Source organism: Eulemur rufifrons, chromosome 12, assembly GCF_041146395.1.
Source record: "Eulemur rufifrons isolate Redbay chromosome 12, OSU_ERuf_1, whole genome shotgun sequence".
NCBI classification, from domain to species: Eukaryota; Metazoa; Chordata; class Mammalia; order Primates; family Lemuridae; genus Eulemur; species Eulemur rufifrons.
Genome location: NC_090994.1, coordinates 13,657,103 through 13,679,480, shown reverse-complemented (window position 1 = coordinate 13,679,480; position 22,378 = coordinate 13,657,103). Strand labels below are relative to the sequence as shown.

General features: G+C 33.4%; 1 pseudogene; it reads left to right on the top strand.

The window, feature by feature from the left end:
* Positions 1-21,720, top strand: part of LOC138393659 (protein SET-like) — a 111,656-nt pseudogene extending 89,936 nt beyond the window's left edge.
* Positions 21,721-22,378: the final 658 nt, after the last annotated feature.

The following is a 22,378-nucleotide window of genomic DNA, read 5'->3' as shown; positions in this document are numbered from 1 at the left end:
GTCTCCAAATTTTCAGTGATAGCTTCAGTTACTACTCAAGGGTCTATCAGCAGAAAAGACAAGAGAACCTCAAGTCTGCTTCTATAAAAGACTGAACGGTGAGCTAATTCACAAATACCTTTCTTCGTAATGTATTATCCTAGGAATGAGTATAAAAAATTGCTTTTTAACCTGTTACAATTTTCTTATTTCAAATCACAGTAACATTTTTAAAACTCTAATCATTAGCACAGCATTTACTCCATAGCAAACTAAAATGAACAATTGTTAGAATTAATGCTGAAGGAACCAAACAGCCTGTCTGGCAAGCACTGGACTATAAAGAATATGCAGACAATCTCTCTTTCCTATTGACATTTTGCCTGAGGCAAAATAAATCACAATTAATTTTATTGTAATTGGATTTAACTTCAGTTTTATTAACTCTAATTTAAAATATATTAACAATAGCATACAGCCATTAAAATGATATGATGGAAAATGGTTATGATGTAGTGTTAAATGGATAGAGCAAAAATATATATGGTATAATTATTTAATAGGAACAATGTAAAACAGAAAGGAGATCAGAAAAAGAACTGGAAGGAAATGAAACAAAATAATATTTGTTATATTATCAAAACTCAAAATTCCAAATTTCTACAATGTTTATTCTATAATAATTTGAAATCAATTTTCTATAATAATTCCAAATTAAATTTATTTTAAATTAAATTGGATCTTATTAAATTATGTTAAATTTAATTTTATCTACATAATTTTATATTAAAAATAGAATTATATTATAAACCACAAAGCAGACTATTTCAGCAAAATATCAGCACATTTAAATTCTTTAAAATAGCTATGCAATTATAACTTTTTCATGGAATATTAATTTATGCAACATTAATCTCTTGAAGCATCAAATATCTATTGATTTTATAAATATATTTTACATATATAAAGAGATTTAATCATTCAAACCAACTATACATGAATATATTTAAAATAAGCAGTCATTCTCACGTGGTCTATCTGTTTGGCATCATTTAGATACTTGTGCACTATTTTTTGGCTGACATCAATAAACATTTAAATAATATAGTTGCCATTTATTGTTAATTATTCTCTATATTGAGTATGTGAGATTTCTTACATGCCTGAGCCTGTGCCTAACCAACTTGGACAGGGTACTTGGGAACCAAACAGATAATTTGATGTCTTATAAATGAATCTACTAGAAAACCAGACATATCATACAACATCTTAAATGCAAGTGTTTATAAATATCCTACTTGAAAAATGTGTTAGTTTTCCATAATAATAGAAGAGTATAGGGTTAATTTAAAAAATGGAACAAAATCCCATAAAAGATGACTTCAATAAGGATAAATTTGAATTTTTATATATATATAATATATATTTTCATATTTATAACCCTAATATATTTTCACATATAAGATTCTCAAATTCCTTCTACTCAAGGCCTTGTAACTACTTAAACAATAATCTGTCAGACAAGATTCTGAGAAAAGAAATTTGATACACAGAATTTTGTGAGTCTTGCCCTAATTTATAAATCCTTAATTATGATTAAAATCTCTAATTCAGCAGATTCAAAGGCCACATATTGAAACCAAATCATGGTTAACTGTACAGAAGAATAAAAAGAATCCTATCCTTTTATTCTCTTGTGCTCTTACCATACAATACAAATATTTTGTCATGATCTAAACACATCTTATTTAAAAGCATATTGATCTATTATCAGCTGCAAAGATTATCTGTACAACTTGAACTGAACTACCTTCTATCAACTGGTTCAGATAACAAATTTGATCTTCATGAAATGTTGGATGTCTTGAAGGTTGCATTAATAGTCCCTTAAATCAAGTGTAAGTTATATGTCATACCTCATTACTTTAAATAATTAGTTATAAATAAAATAAAATGCATACTATCTCTATATAATATCACAATAAACATGTAATTTAGTCATTTACAAAAAGTTCAGTTATCCATAAGGTATGACTAAAAGGAGGAAGAAGTGCAGGGACATCACTGACAAAAACCAGCTCTTTGAGGAAATATCACCCTTCTCAATTCTAAAAATTTCAGTAAACAGTTTGGCTAATTCATCGTCTTACTGCATAAGCAGAAATGCAAAATTAAAACATTGTTAAAATAAATCTTTCTCAGTGACTTAAAAATTAATTCACAATGATATAGAAAATAATTTCACTAACCAAGACCCAGGATTGCAAACAGGAAAATCAAAGACAAACTATATGGATCTAATTCTTTGAGAAGTAAAAATGGCAATGCTAGAATAATCTATGTTGGTAGATTAAAGATGAGTATATTGGGCTATATTCAAATGCCACTAATATTTATTGATGGCCTGCTATGTATGGAATTTCCCCATGAGTATCTGATATAATCTACATGAGACTTTTATGAAGTATGTTCTGCCCCTATTTTATGGATGAACAAGTGATCTTTATATTGCACCGAAAAATAATAGAGGAACTAGGACTCAAACCAGCACAAAATTGACTCTAGAATGCTGTTCTTCTCCCTTTTGTCACAAGCCAGTGAGTAATTCCCAAACCTGAGGAGACTTCTTAAAAACAAATTAATGTCTCTATCCTCAGAGTAGACTTTAGAATTCCGTTAGTTACTTAGAATTTACATTTTTAAGAAAATCCCTAAGTGATTCTGATTCAGTAAATTTTTGGTCTATGAACAAAATTTAGAAATTGCAATCTTTACAATGTTTTCACTGCCTTAATGATTTGATACAATTACTTTCAGGTAGCACTTTAATTTATTTTCCACCTTATATGTGTATTTATTTATTTGTGGAATAAATATCTTTCATATAAGAAAACACAAAGCATCTTATTTCATCAGAAAAAAAAGATAAACTATTTTTAAATTGTTCAAATTAAAATAATCTATTTCCATATAACTAAAACAAGAATATTAATTCCAAGTAATTTTTACTTACTTTTCAATATAAACTAGTACTTCTATCCAACAAAGTAACATTTTAAAAATCAATCAATTTTCTATTTCTTAAAAAGGTCATTCAGAATTTTCATTAAGTCAGAGACAATTTTTAAAATATACTCAAAATGATGGCCCAATATTCATTTAATATAGGTAAATAAACTAAGAAATCATCACAATAATTTGAGAAGAAAGCCTCTATGAAAGGAAAGACTAAAGATATCTTAAATAGCATTGTTTTCATAGAGCATATGATATATATAATCTTTTAATGACAATAAAAGGTTAAAACTTGGAATTAATTAAGATGGAAAACTGAATGCATATTCATAAGTCCACAATTACTTCTTGACTATGCCTGGCACAACACCAAAAATGGAATGCATACTCAACACGTAATTGTGGACTTAATAAATAAATATTAAAATAATGAAATTATGTGCAAATATAACATGATTGTAGAAAGTAGTTTTTTCTTAAATTCAATTTTTCCATCTTAATATCAACATTTTGTAGTCGTTAATATAGTACATATGCCATCTGTACTCTGAAAACAATTTAGTGGCAACAACAGGAAAATATATAATAAGTAATATTTATCTGGTAGCATTAATGTTAATGAGGCTTTGTCATGTTGACTTCTTTTACGAAATCAATAAACAGTATACAGTAACACTAGTATACTTTATTTGGTGTGTTTCCTATCCACTAGGAGATGGATAGGAAACTAGACATTTATTAAAGACATTTCTGTTGTTAAAAAAAATCAACAAAAATCTTAATTGTTAGGTTACTAGGCTTAGTCAGCTCCAGCACCCTCAGTCCCGTGTAAGCAAAGTGAAACTCAACTCAGTGTATACATTCATATCCTATAAAAACAAAATTAAAGCTTAACTTGCAACCATTAAATAACAGCTAACCAGGGACATTAAGACTATTCTTCCACTCTAATCAAATATTTTCATTGTATTGCTTTCAAGAACACCTTATAAACGTCTTCCTTTCTCACCCATTCAGTGTTGCCCTGAACCCCTTGCAGTCTGACGCTGCCGGATTCATGAATCGCTGTCTGCTCAAATAAACTCTTTAGAATTTTAATGTGCCTAAGTTTACTTTTTAACACCATATTCCTTCACTTAAATCTCACAGCAACCATATTTACCAAGGCACCATTAGAGCCATCTAGTTCATTTCCAAGCTGTTCATAAAGGTACAAATGTGAAGCATATGAGGCTATTTGGGACTGTGGTACCCTATAGGGAGCCTATGTACAGAATTTTAAAAGTACCTCATTTGGCCAAAAATATTAGAATATTTTTTTCTTTTCGGGGAGACAAATGGCATCTCTGAGATGGAAGTAATCCCACATGACTTGACAAGAGAAGCATCTCCTGGATTCTAGCCCAAATCACCCACTTAGTGTGGGTAACTTTGAGGCAGTGTACCACAGTACAACTGTATTAGATAGCTGTGAGGACGGTTTCATTTATTTGATAATTTATTTCATTACTTAACTGAGACTCTAGGCATCTTCCTGCAAACTATAGTAACCCTATTTAAATATGACCTATTTTTTTCCTTTTTAATGTAAATGAGTCATCGAGTTTTCTGTCATGTTGCCAATAGAGCATACCTGTATAAGAATGGCAATTCCAAATTGTGATCTGGTTCTTTAAAAATAAACCAATTAGGAGATTGACCAGCATTGCCAAGACACAAAGACACAAGACACTTTCTCCTCAAGACTAGGACATCTGGGTGACAAATGTATTCATTTTCTATACTACTGTGTGGGCCCCTAGTTGCTCATTTTTACTAAAAAGTAATTAACTAAGCACAATATAATAGTTCCAAGCCTATTAAGAAAGTTTCTTGGGAATTTAAATAAATTAGCTATGATTAAAACTAATGAAATCTCTAAGAGTACCAAGTTTAATTGCAAAAGTTGTTCCAATAGCATCCTAATAATTTTATAAGAAATATGAAGGAAATTAAATAAATCTCCATAAGTGTATCAAAGTCAGACAAATTAAAATCCAAAAACTTCAACATTGTGAATTAAGAATAAATTAGATTTTCAGATATTTTTATCCCTTGGTTAAAATAAAATGTTACAGTGCTACGCAATTATCAAGGTTACTGTAATTTGAGCAGAAGTGGTAGAAAAAGGTAGAAGAGAAAGAAGTATGAAGTCAAGAGTAGGAAAATAAATTATTGAGCTAGGACAACTCAAAATGTCAAAATACTGGCATAAATTTGACCAACTGACTTACACTCTAAAGTACATGTGGTGTTTAAATGTAAATGAGAGTTAATCTGCTAGTAAAGATTTCTTAAAATTGTTCTGATTACAAAGAACTGTGATCACCCATTTCTGATCAATGGCATTTAGAGAACAGAATTGACCAGGAAATAAAATAAGAGAAGAAAAATTCAACATTTTAAAACAGCAATAATCCCACCCAATAAAAACCTAAAGAAGGACAATATAATAAATTCAGAAATTTCATCCCTCCCATTTAATATGGTAATATTGCTTATGTTAATTTGTTATTGTTATTAACCTTTTATGTGTAATTTTTAGGGGTACTTCAGGGGAATATACAGATGTCCCCAACTTATGATTTTTTGACTTTTAGATGAATTTATAGGGAGATAACATTACTACTGTAAGTTGAGGAGCATCTGTACTCTCTTAATTGGTGCAACTAGTTTATTGTATTTTTCTATGCATAAGCAAAACAACTGAAATTTTCTTTACCATTTAATGAGGTTTAAGGAAAAAAACTTTGAAAAGTTTATGAAAGGTAAAAAGGGTAACAGTGCCATAGTACAGCTGAAGTATAATATTCATTTCAAGTTCATAATTACTTTCAGCCAATGATTTAATAGCATGATTTATTATCACACAATATAAACCAATATTCACAGACTACATGTATCTCTAAAAGCAATATCCTCCTGCCTCAGCCTCACGAGTAGCTGGGACTACAAGTGAGTGCCACCATGTCTAGCTAATTTTTTCTAATATTATCCTAAATTGGTGGTGCATGCCTGTGGTCCCAGCCACTTGGGAGGCTGAGGCAAGAGGATTGCTTGAGTCCAGGAGTTTGAAATGGCCATCAGCTATAATTGTGCCACTGCACTCTAGCCCAGGCAATAGAGTGAGACCCTGTGTCAAAAAAAGGAAAGGAAATGAAAAGAAAGGAAAGGAAAAGGAAAAGGAAGGGAGGGGAAAGGAAGGGAAGGGAAGGGAAGGAAAGGGAAGGGCAGGGCAGGGAAGGGCAGGACAGAGAGAGAGACAAGGAAAGGAGGAAAGGAAAGAAAGAAAAGAAAGAAAGAAGGAAGGAAGGAAGGAGAAAGGAAAGGAAAGGAAAAGTAAAAGAAGAAAGAAATTATTTTCAAAAGTATGTATTTCTCAAACAATAATTGATATTATTTCTTTCCTGTTTTCCAGGAAATGGAATAAAATAAAAAAAAATAGATGTGGGTTTTTAAAAAGTTAGTAAAGAAGACTTTATAGTCATAATAAAATAATAATTAAATATTGCAGGAATTCTCTCAATACCTTGAAATGCTATTATACATGTATTTATGCACACAGTATATGTATTTATGTGTATATATTCTATATGTTTTATTTCTCTCACTGAAATGGGAAGATATGTATATGCATTCATATGTATATTTATATATTATATATTTATAAGAGTATCACACATGTATTTATGTATGTAAAGTAGGAACTAAAATGTATTGCACTTCCACAATGGTGTACACAGAACTATGATTTAATCTCTGAGTAATCCAATACCAGCCAGCTCAATAGCAAACAGGACCAGAATTCAAACCCAAGTCACTAGGACTCCAATTTCAAGCTCCTCACCTCTATTCTATTGTTTGTTTCTATTATTTACATCCATTTGGGCAGGTGAGTTATGAAGAAATACATGAATGTTAGGTCAAAAATAAATTCTAATACCCAGGATGAGGTATGGTTTATTTGCAACTGTATGTTCACATTATCACTTTGTTTAAACCATTTAAATGCAAGCTAACATAATAAAGTGATAAATGTTATTGAGTCTTATTAGTCATATGTTCATTCATTCTATCTGCAAGATTTTGAAAAGGAAAGATGAGATAGTAGAGGAAAACAGAGATAGACAGAGAGAGAGAGAGAGATTCCCTAACTTTATATTCTTCTCCATTCTCAGATTACTTCTGCAGAAGAGTTTGTGCCACATTCTTACTTACTTTACTGAAAACAAAGTTAATGATGCAATGATGGGTGATAAGATGGCTGGCAGCATGGAGGCGTGTAGTGTGGTGAGGATTTTGGTCACTGTGGCAGAATAAGAACAGCATATGACTCAGCTGATATAGGTCTAAAAAATACCTAGGTGATCCTACTTCTAATTGAATATTTTCAAAGAACTTAACAGCAGTTGTGAAAACAAATAGCTAAAACTATTCATTAATCTTCTGAGTCAACAAAGACATTTTCTTAATTCCTATTAAAATAAGGCATAAAACTTAAACCTAGATATTCATTTCATTGAAATATGCAAAATGATTTAGGACTGGAAACAAGTTTAGAACACATTAAAGATATATATATATATATATATATATACACATATATAGTCTATCTGGAAAGTATCCAGCCATCATTAATATAACATGTTCATATACATGGCAAGATACTTTCTGGACAGACCTTGTGTATAGATAGATAGACAGATGTCTATGTGTGTGTATATATATGTGTGTGTGTATATATATGCATATATACACACACACATGTACATCTATGTGTCTATGTATATATATTGCATATTTGTATATTATATGCATCTGATGTGTTTGTATATGATATATATTACATACATATCTATATGTAATATATAATTTTATTTTTTCAGACAAATTCCATTTTATTTGTGCTTTTAGTTATCACTATCATTTGGATGCGATTTTTTGTTAAAATGCTTTACTTAATGAGGTATGCTATGAACATGATATTGGTGACATTAAATACTCAAAATAGATAAAAAATTGGCTTTCTTCAGTTAATAAGCTTTCAGAACAAAATAAATTAACATTCTTCTTAATTTGCATTTTAATATTTAATTCTAATCACATACACTGGGCTGCCTAACATGTCAAAATAAATGTGGCTTATAAGATATTGGAATATTATAAAAACACTGCAACAAAATAATCAAAGGTAATTTACTTTAATAATAGGTAGTATTTTAGAAGATCATCAAAATAAGATAACTAGGACAATGAGATAGATAATGTGGATCAAAGCATAGCTATCCTTCAAAATTGATACTCAAGAATACATGCAGACAGCTACATTGATCATTGCGAAGGCTAAAATGAATAGATTTTTTTCATGCATTAATCTTTAAATTTCAGATATACAGACATATAGAGAGAATATTTAAAATGTGATATAGAACTAGTTTATTTTTCTTTTATTTCAGAATATTATGGGGGTGCAAACGTTTTGGTTACATGAAATTGCTTTTGCACCTAATTAAGTGATCTGGGTTTAAAATTAAACTCTGTAATTGGGTCACTAGGAAAATAATGCTTCATGGAAGGAATCCAATATTTAAAATTCATATTATTATCTGTTATGTTGAGCTACCATAAGAAGCTCATCCTATCATATTGTTTATTAGTAATATAAACTGATATGAGATGTGTAGCTGCTTGAACACCAATACCAAATCAGCACCTTTCTTTCAAAGATTCATTTCTAATGCAGTATTCCCAATGCATCAAGTCGCCAAGCCCAGTCACAAAAATGCATAACGACTTCCAAGCAAAGCCTTGTACCCCTGTGTGTACATATGGATCAGATGAATTAATGTTGCAGTATTCATTCTTCAATTTGCATAACACTGTTTTGGACTAAAGTGTGTAAACCAAAATCCACATGTTGAAGCCCTAACACCCAACGTGACTGTATTTGGAGACAGGACCTCTAAAGAAGGAATTAAGATTAAATGAATTCATAAGGGTGGAACACTAATCCATTAGGACTGGTGTCTCTAAACGAAGAGGAAGAGACACCAGGGATGACTGCACAGAGAAGAGGCCATGTGAGGGCACAGTGAGAAGGTAGCCACCTGCAAGTGGAGATGCCTCACCAGAAACCAGCCCTACTGGTACCTTGATCTTGGAATTCCATCCAGCCTCCTGAAGTTTAAGAACAATTCTGTCATTTAAGAAACCTAGTTTCATAATTTGTTATGGCAGCTCTTGAAAACGAATACATATTTATATGCAAAATAGTGCTACAAAACCAGTCATTCTGGTTAAAATAAATAGCGTCTTTTTTAGCTTTTCAGACAAGTTTGGAGTCTTGACCACCACCACATGAAGAAAGTCTTCCCTGAGACCACTACTGGGTGAGAAATTTTCTGCAGTGTTGCAAAAAGCTTTATGCTCCAACTGACACATTCTTTTATTTGTTTAATATATTATTGTTTACTCGTTTGCAGAAAATATAGATACAGAGATAAACATATAACACAAAATAGAGTAAAACTAGACTGATTAGACGATCTAACACCAAAATGGTAGAAACAAACTTTTGCAAAAAAAAAAAAAAAAAAAAAGTGACATGTATATGTTTGTATGTATACTGATGTATTCTGGGGTAAAGTGAGGGGGCAGGAAAGATACAAAGAAAAGTAAATATTAATAAAATCAATTATAATACTAAAATGCAATTTGTTCTTGTGTGTTTTGAATTATTTATTCCTTTTCACATACTGAAACGTATGCTTTGACAATACCTTAATCCCTGGCCAATTATTTTGCAATATATGACAGTGGGCTCAGAATAAGGATATCAGAAACAATGTATAACAATCCCGAGTATTTGATCCACTGACATCATGTTCTGCTTCAGGGAAGAGAATGAGGGTGATAGGAGCTGGAAACTGCCCCTATAATCCCTTTTCCAGCTCATGTGATGAAACTGCAGACTGTGGCCAACATGTTCACCTCTGCACTTTCATTACCTAGGCCTTGTCCCTATCTCATAAAAAAAAGGTCAACAAGTATTAGTTGAATTGGGACTAAATTGACATTAAAAACAACAATTATAGTTACCAATTGACAAAATGAATAAATATATATTCCTGTTCAATTTAATAAAACTTACAGAAACACAATTTTGCTAATCATTTTTTACCACATTTTCTACTCTCTCTTTGATCTATTTGGATGACTACTTCTATCTTTACTTTTCCAGCTTCTATTTTGTTGTACACATGACACATTTTGTAAAGATTACATATTTCCATTTTCTTTCACTTTTGGGTCAATCTATTATTCAATTATACTTCCTATCAAATCTCTAATATCTTTTCTTTTTCTAAAATGGTTAGCCAACATTTTTTTCCAATGATCCTTTCCACAAGGTGGTCTCCTAGGGCTTTCTCCTCCACAAATTTAGCAGATTTCTCACCCATCATTATGTTGATAACTTTACATATCTATCATATCAAATCTCATGACTCTTCCACTCTTGCTATACTCTTGCTGTGTAATATGACCTTAAAATGTAATATGTGCATTAAGGAAGCCAAGAATTACGATGAATCTCAAGCATAACTGTGATTCAAGTAGAACTTGTTGAATCTTTTCTTTAGAAGTAATATCACTTCTGATCTCAGCCTTAATGCTAAATAATTAGAGGATACAGAACCACTGTATATTCTGGTTATTTAAGTCATAATTGAATCTAGGTAGTTTTTCCACAGCCCTCTCACTCTTGATAACTCCATCCTCACAACTTTAAAGCTCATCCTCGCCTGTAGCTCTCACACTATTCAAGGAAAGGAAGGACATTGTCAACCCTACAGAGGAGAAATAGTATCTGATACGGACTCCCTGCTCCCTGACTCCTTCTCAGCTACAACTACATTGTTTCATTTGTTCTTCTCTCAGTATGACAGATAAGAAGAAAAAACACACATCAAAATAGATGAGAGGTCCTATGTAAAAGACGTGAAAGTAGTGGAGAAAATGATTCAAAATGTTCTCAACTTCTCTAGGCCCTCCACATGATCAAGAATCTAGTAAAACTCACTCATACTTGTAGCTGTCAAAATCCTGAATGCTAAGACCCTCACACTCTACTGCAGATGTAATCAGGAAAGCATGGGAACAAACAATGAGGTTTAGAAGTAGAAGATTGGGCTTTTATTGCCATATACCAACATAGTGATTCTGACAAGTTCTTATCCTCTTTGAATATGTCTCTGTCTCTCTACACGGGGAAAGCCTACATGTACAAGATTGTGGGAAGGACAAACAAGATACTTTATGTAAAAGTACTCTATGATCTATAACTCAGTGGAAACTGTAATTGTCTTTTGCTTTTATGGTTCCGTCACAAGAAACTATGAATCACATTATCTTTTATGTGTTCTAAAACACATTTTTATAATATCACCTACAAAGAAGATTTGCATTGACTGTCCATGGGTTTACCATTTGAGAAATGTAGGAGCCATATGTTTCTGATGCTTTGCCATCTGGAGCTATGCTGACCCTGGAGATACCTCCCTTTCCAGGGCTCCCCAGTTCCTAGTGATAGGAAACAACTCACCTGTGTGTATGACTTTGACATATAAATCAATGCACTCAGAGCTCGTACCTCAAACTGTCCCATCTCTCAAAGGGCTCTAACACTTTGGCCTTCTATCCACCTGCCCTAATCACCCCAAGGTGAGACATCAGACATCTAGGGGCAACTCCTACAACCCAGCGTTCACCAAAATTATTCAAACTATCCAATTCTAAGCCTGTTTAACCTGCTTGCCTTGTCCCACCCATTCCTTCCTATAGAAACCACAATAAAGGCTCTTCTTTCTCCCTCACTCTCTCTGCTCTCTGACCGACCCTGGTGTATCCCCAGGTGGCCTGAATAGCATGCTGGGCCTCCTGAGTCTACAAATCTGTGTGTATAGAAACTTCTTCTTTCCTGACTGTGACTTACATGTCCATGTGTCTTCCTATATCTGATTGAAATGAATTCTAGGTACCCTTAAAATTAAAGGGAAAAAAACCACAACTATTAATTTTAGTGAATAATTATCCTGTTTGAATATTTTCTTGTCAAATCTTTTCCTGTATTGTGAGATTTTATATCTTAAAATAGGCTACATGGATCACTTCACTTGCAATTAAAACTTGTTTACAAAAACATTTTTAAATAATGTATTTATATGAATGTAGATACACTAACATGACAGGAAGAAGGAGAATTTAAATAATAATCACACATTTTAAATGGTTCATAAGAAGCCACAGACCTCAGGGTTAATTTTAACTCAGTTGTAAAAGCTTGGTACAAAATAGAACAAATTAAAAGCAATTTCAAGGCTTTGGAACCACGTCTGTTAATCATATACCCATGAATACCTTATTTTTCTCTTCCTTTGACTAGACACTTGTCTGGATAGCGAATCAAAGCAAAGAATCAACCCACATTGAAAAGCTGTTTTATCCTCTGCTGTCTTCAGTCCATAAATCAGTTAATGGAGAAGCCGAACTAGTTTTCTAAACCATTGTGTTTAGCATTTATGTACCTTGAAAAGGCTTTGACATAATCACAGAAGCAGCAATCATGGAAGCTGTTACACATCAAGAAGTCAGAGAAGAGAATTGCAGGGCCCTGACATACATTTATGGAATAAAACAGCAAATGTCAAAATGCATTGTGACTGTGGTATCCGGCCAAAAATAAAGTACCACAAGGTTATATTGTGTTATCAAGATTGAATTCCTAAGAATGTAAATTTAGAAGAAGATGATAGGAACAGAAGACAAGGTATCTGAAAAAAATAAAATAACATAAGAAGACTAAACCATTGAATAATAAATGGTAAGAAAGCACCAGCTACAAGAAATCAGAATATTTGAATGTCTAAATTCAAGCGAAGTTCAGACAAATGCTATAATAAGAAAACATGCATTGCATTTGCCCTGAAACTTTTATACCAAAGCGTTATATTTTTATACACAAGGCACAATAAGGGCTTGGCAACCCAAGGAAATTGTTGCCACATTCCATAAATATTTGCTCAACATTCTTTTTTTAATGCCGCATGAATGGAGAGAAGATTGAAGGAATATTCAAGGAACAATAATCACTTTCATTTAGATTAATATGTGAAGTAAAGGGATGATTAAAATGTGTTGCATATAGATCATTACCCTCTCTACACATCTTCTCCTACAATATTAACTGCTCTGGAATATATAGTATTAAATAAGAAAAGCTGCCCATTATTCTATTGAATAACAATACGTAGTTCCACGCAAAGTACAGTATTTTCTCATCATTCATTGTTTTTTTTTTTTTTTTTTGAGACAGAGTGTCGCTTTGTTGCCCTGGCTAGAGTGAGTGCCGTGGCGTCAGCCTAGCTCACAGCAACCTCAAACTCCTGGGCTTAAGCAATCCTACTGCCTCAGCCTCCCGAGTAGCTGGGACTACAGGCATGTGCCACCATGCCCGGCTAATTTTTTCTATATATGTTTTAGTTGGCCAGATAATTTCTTTCTATTTTTAGTAGAGACGGGGTCTCGCTCTTGCTCAGGTTGGTCTCGAACTCCTGACCTTGAGCGATCCACCCGCCTCGGCCTCCCAGAGTGCTAGGATTACAGGCGTGAGCCACCGCGCCCGGCCATCATTCACTGTTATATCAAAAATTTTATGTAGTGTGTATTTATTACAATTTTAAAAATTCCAAAAAGGTAAACAATTAGATAAAGTGTAAATAAAGTCACTTTTCTCTTATTCAACTTGGTATGGGAACAGGTATTCTGATTCACCAAACATTTGATGAATAATAGTTTGTTATATATGTGATGGAATATCATCTTCAGAGTAGTAAGACTACAATAAATAAACATCATTCCTTTAAATTAAGCATGAGGCATCAGATATATAAAGACTGAGAGCAGAGATATAAATTTCATGCCCTGAAGGAACTCACAAAATGGCTAGCACAAAAAAATATTCTTAGACAGTTAGACAGAATCAACAATATTTGATAGCATGACAAAGTGACTATAGTCAACAATGTTAGTATATATTTTAAAATAACTACAAGAGTGGAATTGGAATGTTTCTAACAGAAATAAATAAGTGCTTGAGGTGATGGATACCCCAAATACACTGATTTGAATACTATACATTGTATGCCTGTATTAAAACATTGCATGTACCCTATAAATATATATAACTATCACTTAACTCCAGTGAGAATGGCCTTTATCAAAAAGTCCCAAAACAATAAATGTTGGCATGGATGCGGAGAGACAGGAACACTCATACACTATTGGTGAGACTGTAAACTAGTATAACCTCTGTGGAAAGCAATATGGAGATACCTTAAACAGATTCAAGTAGACCTACCATTTGATCCAGCAATCCCATTATTGAGCATCTACCCAAAAGAACAAAAGTCATTCTATAAAAAAGACATCTGCACCCAAATGTTTATAGCAGCACAATTCACAATAGCAAAGATGTGGAAACAACCCAAATGCCCATCAATACATGAGTGGATTAGTAAAATGTGGTATATGTATACCATGGAGTATTACTCAGCTATAAGAAATAATGGTGATATAGAATCTCTTATGTTTTCCTGGATAGAGTTGGAACTCATTCTACTAAGAGAAGTATCCCATGAATGGTAAAATAAGCACCACATGTACTCACCAGCAAATTGGTTTCCCTGATCATCACCTAAGTGCACATTTGGGAATAACACTAATTGGGTGTCGGGCAGATGTGTGGGGGAGGGGATGGGTGTATACCTACATAATGAGTGTGATGCGCACTGTCTGGGGAATGGACACGCTTGAAGCTCTGACTCAGGGGGGACGGGGGGCATGGGCAATATATATAACCTGAACTTTTGCACCCCCATAATATGCTGAAATAAAAAAAAATTGCATCTGTTAAAAAAAATTAATAAAATGTGATTATGTACCCATTTTTTAGTTTAATACTGAGGTAAGAGAAAATAGGAAGTTTACACAAGGATGGGTAAGGGTAGTTTCCAGTTACAGGAATGACTTTATAGAGAGGAAGGCCTATCAAGGAAGATATCTCAATAGGGATGGGGGTCTCCAGGAAGAAGTCATATGAGAAAAAGATTTGGGAGAAAACTGACGCATATTTTAGCATCTTTAAATTTTTACTCCTTGATATTACTTTCTACTATAAATGTGTACTTGAGCCTTCTGGAATTATTATTATTATTATTATTTTTTAGAGAGAGAGAAGAAACTATTCTTTCTGCATTGCTGAAGTACTTTAGCCAGTATGTCTAAGACACAAGTAATTGACCTGTACCTTCCAAAGCATTGGCTGCACTTAACTGAATTTCCTGAATTATGCTTGGGATTAGACTACACAATTTAGGCATTATGTGTGCACTTGGGAATGTTATTTCTGAGATATTAATAGTGCTTTCATTTCAGTCAGAAAAATAAAACAAAGTCTTTCCTAAATAAAATAAAATAAAATAAAATATTTTCTCAATAAAGACTAACAGTTATGCCATTGAAGCTTTGATTTTTGACACTTTCTCAGAGCTATAACTAGTGTCTAGCACAGTACCTGACCCAAACTAGACAATTGAAATTTTTTCTGAATTATTGTATTTACTAGTGTTGACATAAACATATTAGTATAATATGTCATGGACACACAAATGATGGAAAATTTTACTTTGTGCTGTTAGCGAGGCTTGAGGAGTTAGTTGGTGACAATCAACTTGAGCAGGCATTTATTGGGGGTGGAGGCAGCAAGAATGAATAAAGCCCTTTACAGACCAAGTGATCAGTGTGACCAAAGGCATCAAAGCATACACGAAAATCCATCATATATTTTGAAAATCTTAATAAGTATATATGAATATGGAGATTAAAAGCAGCTGATACCTAAAGAACTTCACATCACAGGGTATGATTTCTACTCTGCATTTAAGCCCTCACCTGATGTCTGTAGATCACAGATTATAACTGTAAGTGCCTTTGGCTAATATGTTTGCAAACTAAGTACCCCTGCTTGGATACACCTCATGCCAGAAGTATGAAAATATGTGTCATTTTTTGTGGAAGGTGAAGTCAACCACTCCTTATTTTTCTGACTTCAAAATCTCATAAATAACAGAGCCAATACAGTACAAATTTATATAAATTATCATCATCATAACTAAGCAACATAAATTCCTTTTTAAGTAGCCTCTGTTATGTTTTTGTTAGTCCTTAGTTGTGGTAACAGACATTAAATTAAACAAAATAATTTATCTCAAAAACATTCCAAAAGAAAACTGGCCATAAAATCAAAATAAATGGATAAATGACATTTTTCTTTGGTGGTAGAGGGTTTTTTAGAATCCTATATTGTTGTTCAGTATAAGTACAGAGTAATGTTAATTTGTATAAAATTATTCTTAGAAGTTTAGAAATTCTAACAAAATAAAAACCTCAGCATTATAAACAGTCAGAAGCAAGCTAATGTGCATCCTTTTTAATAGAAGCCTAGTTAAGTTGTACATTCTTTATAGTCACTAAGAATCCAAGTTTCCTAACTCCAATCAGTCCTCCTTCAACAGCAAACATCCATTTTGCATTTACTGATTCAAGTACTGTATTTTGTTAGAGGTGACATAACAACGTTCCATAGATTGGGCAATTTTAATAGGAATTTATTTTCTCATAGTTCTGGAGGCTAGAAGTCCAAGGTGAAAATGTTAGCAGTGCTGGTTTCTTTGGATACCTTACTCCTTTGCTTATAGATGGCCATCTTCTCCCTGTGTCTTCATATGATCTTCCCTATGTAACTGTGCTCAGTTTTCTGTTCTTATGAGGACACCACATGTTTTGGATTAGGGCCTACCCTAATGATCTCATTTTAACTTAATTAGCTCTTTAAAGACCCTATTTCCAAATACTATCATCATGTATTGAGGTACTATGGGTTAGGACGTCAACATATGATTTGGGGGGAAACAGGATTTATTCCATAAAATATACTGTTCTGAATACTTTTTATGCATTATTTTATTTGGTCAAAAACCAACCTGTCAGATACTATTTTTTTTTTTTTTTTTAGATACTATTTTGATACATATTTTACAGATGAAGAAATTATGCAAGAGAATGGTTAATAACTAGCTGAAGTTCACACAGCTAGTAAGTAAAGAAACTGTCACATGTGAATCCTGCCATACTCACTCCAGTTTCCATAGTAACAATCACACAATACTGCTATTGAGATTACCTTACCTTCTAGATAAAAGTGATCTTATACAAATTTCTTCAGGATCTCTACATCTCAAAAATCTCTCTGTCTTTTCAACATTCTTTTTTATCATCTTCTTTCTTTATAAGGGGAAGCATCTCACCTATTGACAAGATTTTACTTTGTGCTACAGTATTCCTCTCTGGCATAGCTTCAGTATTTTCCTTTTCATAAGATCTTCACAGTCTCCATTCTCTTTCATAGTGTGTGATATAAGCCACTCTCAAAGATTCTCTTTCCCATTCCATTTATTATCAAATTACTTTTAAAAAATAAAATATGCCAGCTACTCAGCTACACCCAACTAAAATGTTTCTTTCTCTTTCTTTCCCAGTGAAGATCAGATCATTTAACTAATAGTCTTTTTCTCAGTTAGTCTTCATCAGGAGCAGTGTACCTAATTCATAAAATTACATCACTAATTACATCACTCTTCAGTTTTCCTCTGACCTTTCTTACAGTTTGCAGAGAGTTTACATGACTTTCTAAAGCCCATTTGGGTTTAATAGACCGAGAATATTTTATTCATTAAGATTCCTTCTGTGGACTGCTCAAATGGAGAGAAGTCAAGGTATCGTAAGGATGTACAATGGTAGGTAATAAAGGTTGGTTGTTAAACTGCTTTCGAAAGAAGATAACTATACTAATCAAACTCTCGAGTTTTGCTGGTACGAGTTTAAAAGTGAAAGTGAGGATGGAGGCCAGGTGGAAGTTAGATCGGACTGAATTGCTTTGCCTACTGTAGGAGCAATTAAAATACTCTTCCAGGTAGGGAGGAAGAACCTTGAGTTGTAAATATCAACGTCTATGACAGCCACATACATAGGTGGCTAAAGAGCCGAAAGGGACTCTGAAGAATATGCGTGTATCATCAGGCTTTTACATTTGTTAGCTTAGCTGTGGAGTATAGAATGTGCCCCATAGTTATCTGTTTCCCTGAAAAATCTTCAATAGCTGTTTTTTGTGTGTGTGCATGTGTGAGTGGATTCTTTAGGAAAATTCAAAGAGCCTCTAATTTCTAAGTCTAGATGAGAAATAGTATTTAAGAGCCATGCTGATTAGGTGTCAGTTAATATCTAAATACAGAATCTTCAAATAGAAAAAAATTATAGAGGGAAAAAACTGAATATATAAAAACAAGAGATTTCTAGAATGCCAACTAATGATTTATTAAATTATCAATTGTACTTATTCATATTCAATATATTTGTCTACATAGATAAATAAAATTGGAGTCCATTAATTATCCAGAGATTTGATATGATTTAAAAGCATCTGCAGCTCACACACACACACACACACATTAACAGGCTTTAAGATTCATTATTCTGATTACATACTTTGTTTCTCTCTGTGAAGTAAGAAATTATCCAATAGCTAGACACTATGCACCACAGAACTCTAAGAAGAAAGTATTATCTCTTGAAAACTGAACAGTATTATTTATTTTTATATAAATACTTCTTTTTCTTTTGTTAGTTTTCCTTTTAGAAAGTATTCCATTTCTATATAGCCATGCACACAATGAATAACAAAAATCCTTAAGAGCAACAGTTATTATATTATTTACAATTAATCTCTTTACTAAGAGTCAAAACATAAAAAAGGAAACAGGAAAGGACAGACTCTGATGTGAACACTATGCATATTTCAGAAGGAATATTTATCATACTAGTCAATGTGGCCTCCATTTTCATCCAGTGAAGTTGCCATCATAATTTCACATTTAACTTTACTACAACATAATATTTCTGTACCACCCACCAAATAGAAAAGGCATACCTGTTCACATAAATAAGCAGCATATGCATAAAGAAACTGTCTCTCTATCTCCTTTTATTATACAAGCATATCTGCAGGCCCCATTCCAAAGTAAACACTTTAATTCTTTGTTGATGGGGTTAAAATTGGCAGTTAAAAAATTGAATAACATATAATTTAAAAGAGTGATGGTAGCTATCGGCATTACACAACTTCTGGAAGTTGCTTTTGGCCTTCTCCTCTTTGATTCTATTATCATTGGCTTTAAGTAATCTCCTAGAAGATGATATAAAATCATTCCAAATCACAGATTTGGGTATATTAAAGTACTTACCTTTTTAACCAAGATTGTCAGAATTCTTCCAATTGCTAATTCCAGGGAAGGGTTCGCAAGTGACCTAACCTTAACTTTGACTGCACTACTCCATGACAAGTCACCAACAAACAGGGATCCATCTGTAGGGAGGCATGAGTATTTTTCCCTTCTCTTCCTTTTATAATTTGATCCTTGTGCCCAAAGTCTTACTTCACAGACTACCAAAGGAACTTAGAAATTGCTATCTTGTTTAGTGGGATCCTGTGGATGGCTCATAAACAGACATTTGGTAGGTTGGCAAAATACTGTACTATGAATGTCCACTAATGATGTCCCATTGTTTTTAAATCTCCTTCTCAGTATGGAACTGCACTAATTAAGAGCTGACATAGGCACAACTCAGTTTCCTGAGGTGCCCCATAGTTAATATTAGTCAACTCTGTGCTTTCTCAGTCGTACTGGGATTGCTAGAGCGCTTACACCATACTTTGGATTACATAGGGGAATAGAATTATATATTTCATGTGAGCATTATTCTCTCCCCCTTTGCCCTGAGTTGATCTTAGTTATTTCTCAATAGAAGCTCTTTTGAAAAATTATCTTTGCAAAAGTAATAGGTAAGGGCATATATCCATTATGTTTTGAATCTATAGTGTTTCTTTTGCCAGTACTCTTAGATGACATGGATATCTCAGAATACATCATGAAAACTACAACATATACTAGAACATATACCATCCATCAGCAAAATCTGTCATTAAAAATAACTGGCACCTTCAATTATGTACTTATTATTTTAGACTTAAAACATTTTACCTTAAAGACAGATGGGAAAACAAAGGTGTTCTTGGTAAACAGTAACCATAACAAGAAAAATTAAAACCCAGAATGTATGTGTCTAAAGCCTGTGTGTATAACTGTTAACCAGCACTGGCTCATAACTGCTTTCTTGTTTTCCAGGGAGAAGCAGGGATATACTTATTTTGTCTCCTACCCTTCCTTTGATTCGCACTGTATTTTGGAGAAATAACCAGTGTTACATAATTGGCATCTACTAAAATTAAGCAAATCCTTAAGAATGTTAGCCAAGAAGTAAGAGAATGATTTTACTGTGTTTGCATTTATAGTAGATCCTTACAAGGGAAGCATTTAAAGGTCTTTCATACATTGTTCTATTCTATTCATTCTCTCTTCTAAATATAATATACTATAATTATTTTATGTTTTATAATAGATAAACAATATTTCCTAATATTTATAAGCATTTTAGATTCTTTATACTATAACATTTGTAGTACTAACCAATAAATATTTACTTTAAAAACATTAACATCAATTTTCTGAGCTTCTTCCAGCCCAGCAGGCATACCGTGGTTTGGTTCTCCACGTTTCCTGGCAGCATAGCCCCCAAACGCCAGTCTCTGCTCCCACCTCAGAAGAAGGAACCAAGACTGACCCCAAGGCCAGAGGACACCTCGGCTTCTCTGGGCTTGCCGAAGAAGAAAGAAAAAGAGCAGCAGGAAGCAATTGAACATATTGATGAAGTACAAAATGAAATAGACACACTTAATGAACAAGCCAGTGAGGAGATTTTGAAAGTGGAACAGAAATATAACAAACTCCGCCAACCATTTTTTCAGAAGAGGTCATAACTGATCACCAAAATCCCAAATTTTGGGGTAACAACATTGGTCAACCATCCACAAGTGTCTTAACTGGTTGGGGAGGAAGACAAAGAGGCACTGCATTATTTGACCAGATTTGAAGTGACAGAATCTGAAGATATTAAATCAGGTTACAGAATAGATTTTTATTTTCATGAAAATCCTTACTTTGAAAATAAAGTTCTCTCCAAAGAATTTCATCTGAATGACAGTGGTGATCCATCTTCAAAATCCACTGAAATCAAATGGAGATCTGGAAAGGACTTGAAGAAATGTTCCAGTCAAACGCAGAATAAAGCCAGCAGGAAGAGGCAGCATGAGAAACCAGAGAGCTTCTTTACCTGGTTTACTGACCATTCTGATGCAGGTGCAGATGAATTTGGAGAGGTCATCAAAGATGATATTTGGCCAAATCCATTATAGTACTACTTGGTTCTCCATATGAATGATGAAGAGAGGGAAGGAGAAGAAGATGAGGAAGAAGAAGGTTTGGGAGATATTGATGAAGAAGGGGATGAGGATGAAGGTGAAGAAGATGAAGAAATGATGAAGGGGAGGAAGGAGAGGAGGATGAAGGAGAAGATGACTAACAGAACACTGATGGATTCCAACCTTCCTTTTTAAAAATTTTCTCCAGTCCCTGGGAGCAAGTTGCAATCTTTTTTTTTTTTTCCCTCTTATGCTCAGTGGTACTGTTCTTGTGGTCTCTTTTCTCTACACCATGGTTCTCAACTTATTTTGGGGGAAAATACCTTGCAGAATACAATGGGAAACGAATCTCTACCCCTTTCTGTTCCAAATTCGTTTTAATCCCTTCTTGTCTCAACAAAAACTGTATGGATCAACACCACCGAGCTCTGTGGGAAAAAAGAAAAACCTGCTCCCTTCGCTCTGCTGGAAGCTGGAGGGTGCTTGGCCCCTGTGTAGTAGTGCGTAGAAGTCTAGCTTTTTTCCTCCTTTCTCTGTATATTGGACTTAGAGACTACATTGTGTCTCTATGTGAATATGGACAGTTATCATTTACCAACATGTATCTGTCTACTTTCTCTTGTTTAAAAAAAGAAAAAAAAACTTAAAAAAATGGGGTTATAGAAAGTCAGCAAAGGGTGGCTTTGAGATGTTTGGGTGGCTTAAGTGGGCATTTTGACAACATGGCTTCTCCTTTGGCATGTTTAATTGTGATGTTTAATGGACATCCTTGAAGTTTAAGATGACACTTTTAAAATAAATTCTCTCCTAGTGATGACTTGAGCCCTGCCACTCGTTGGGAGAATCAGCAGAACC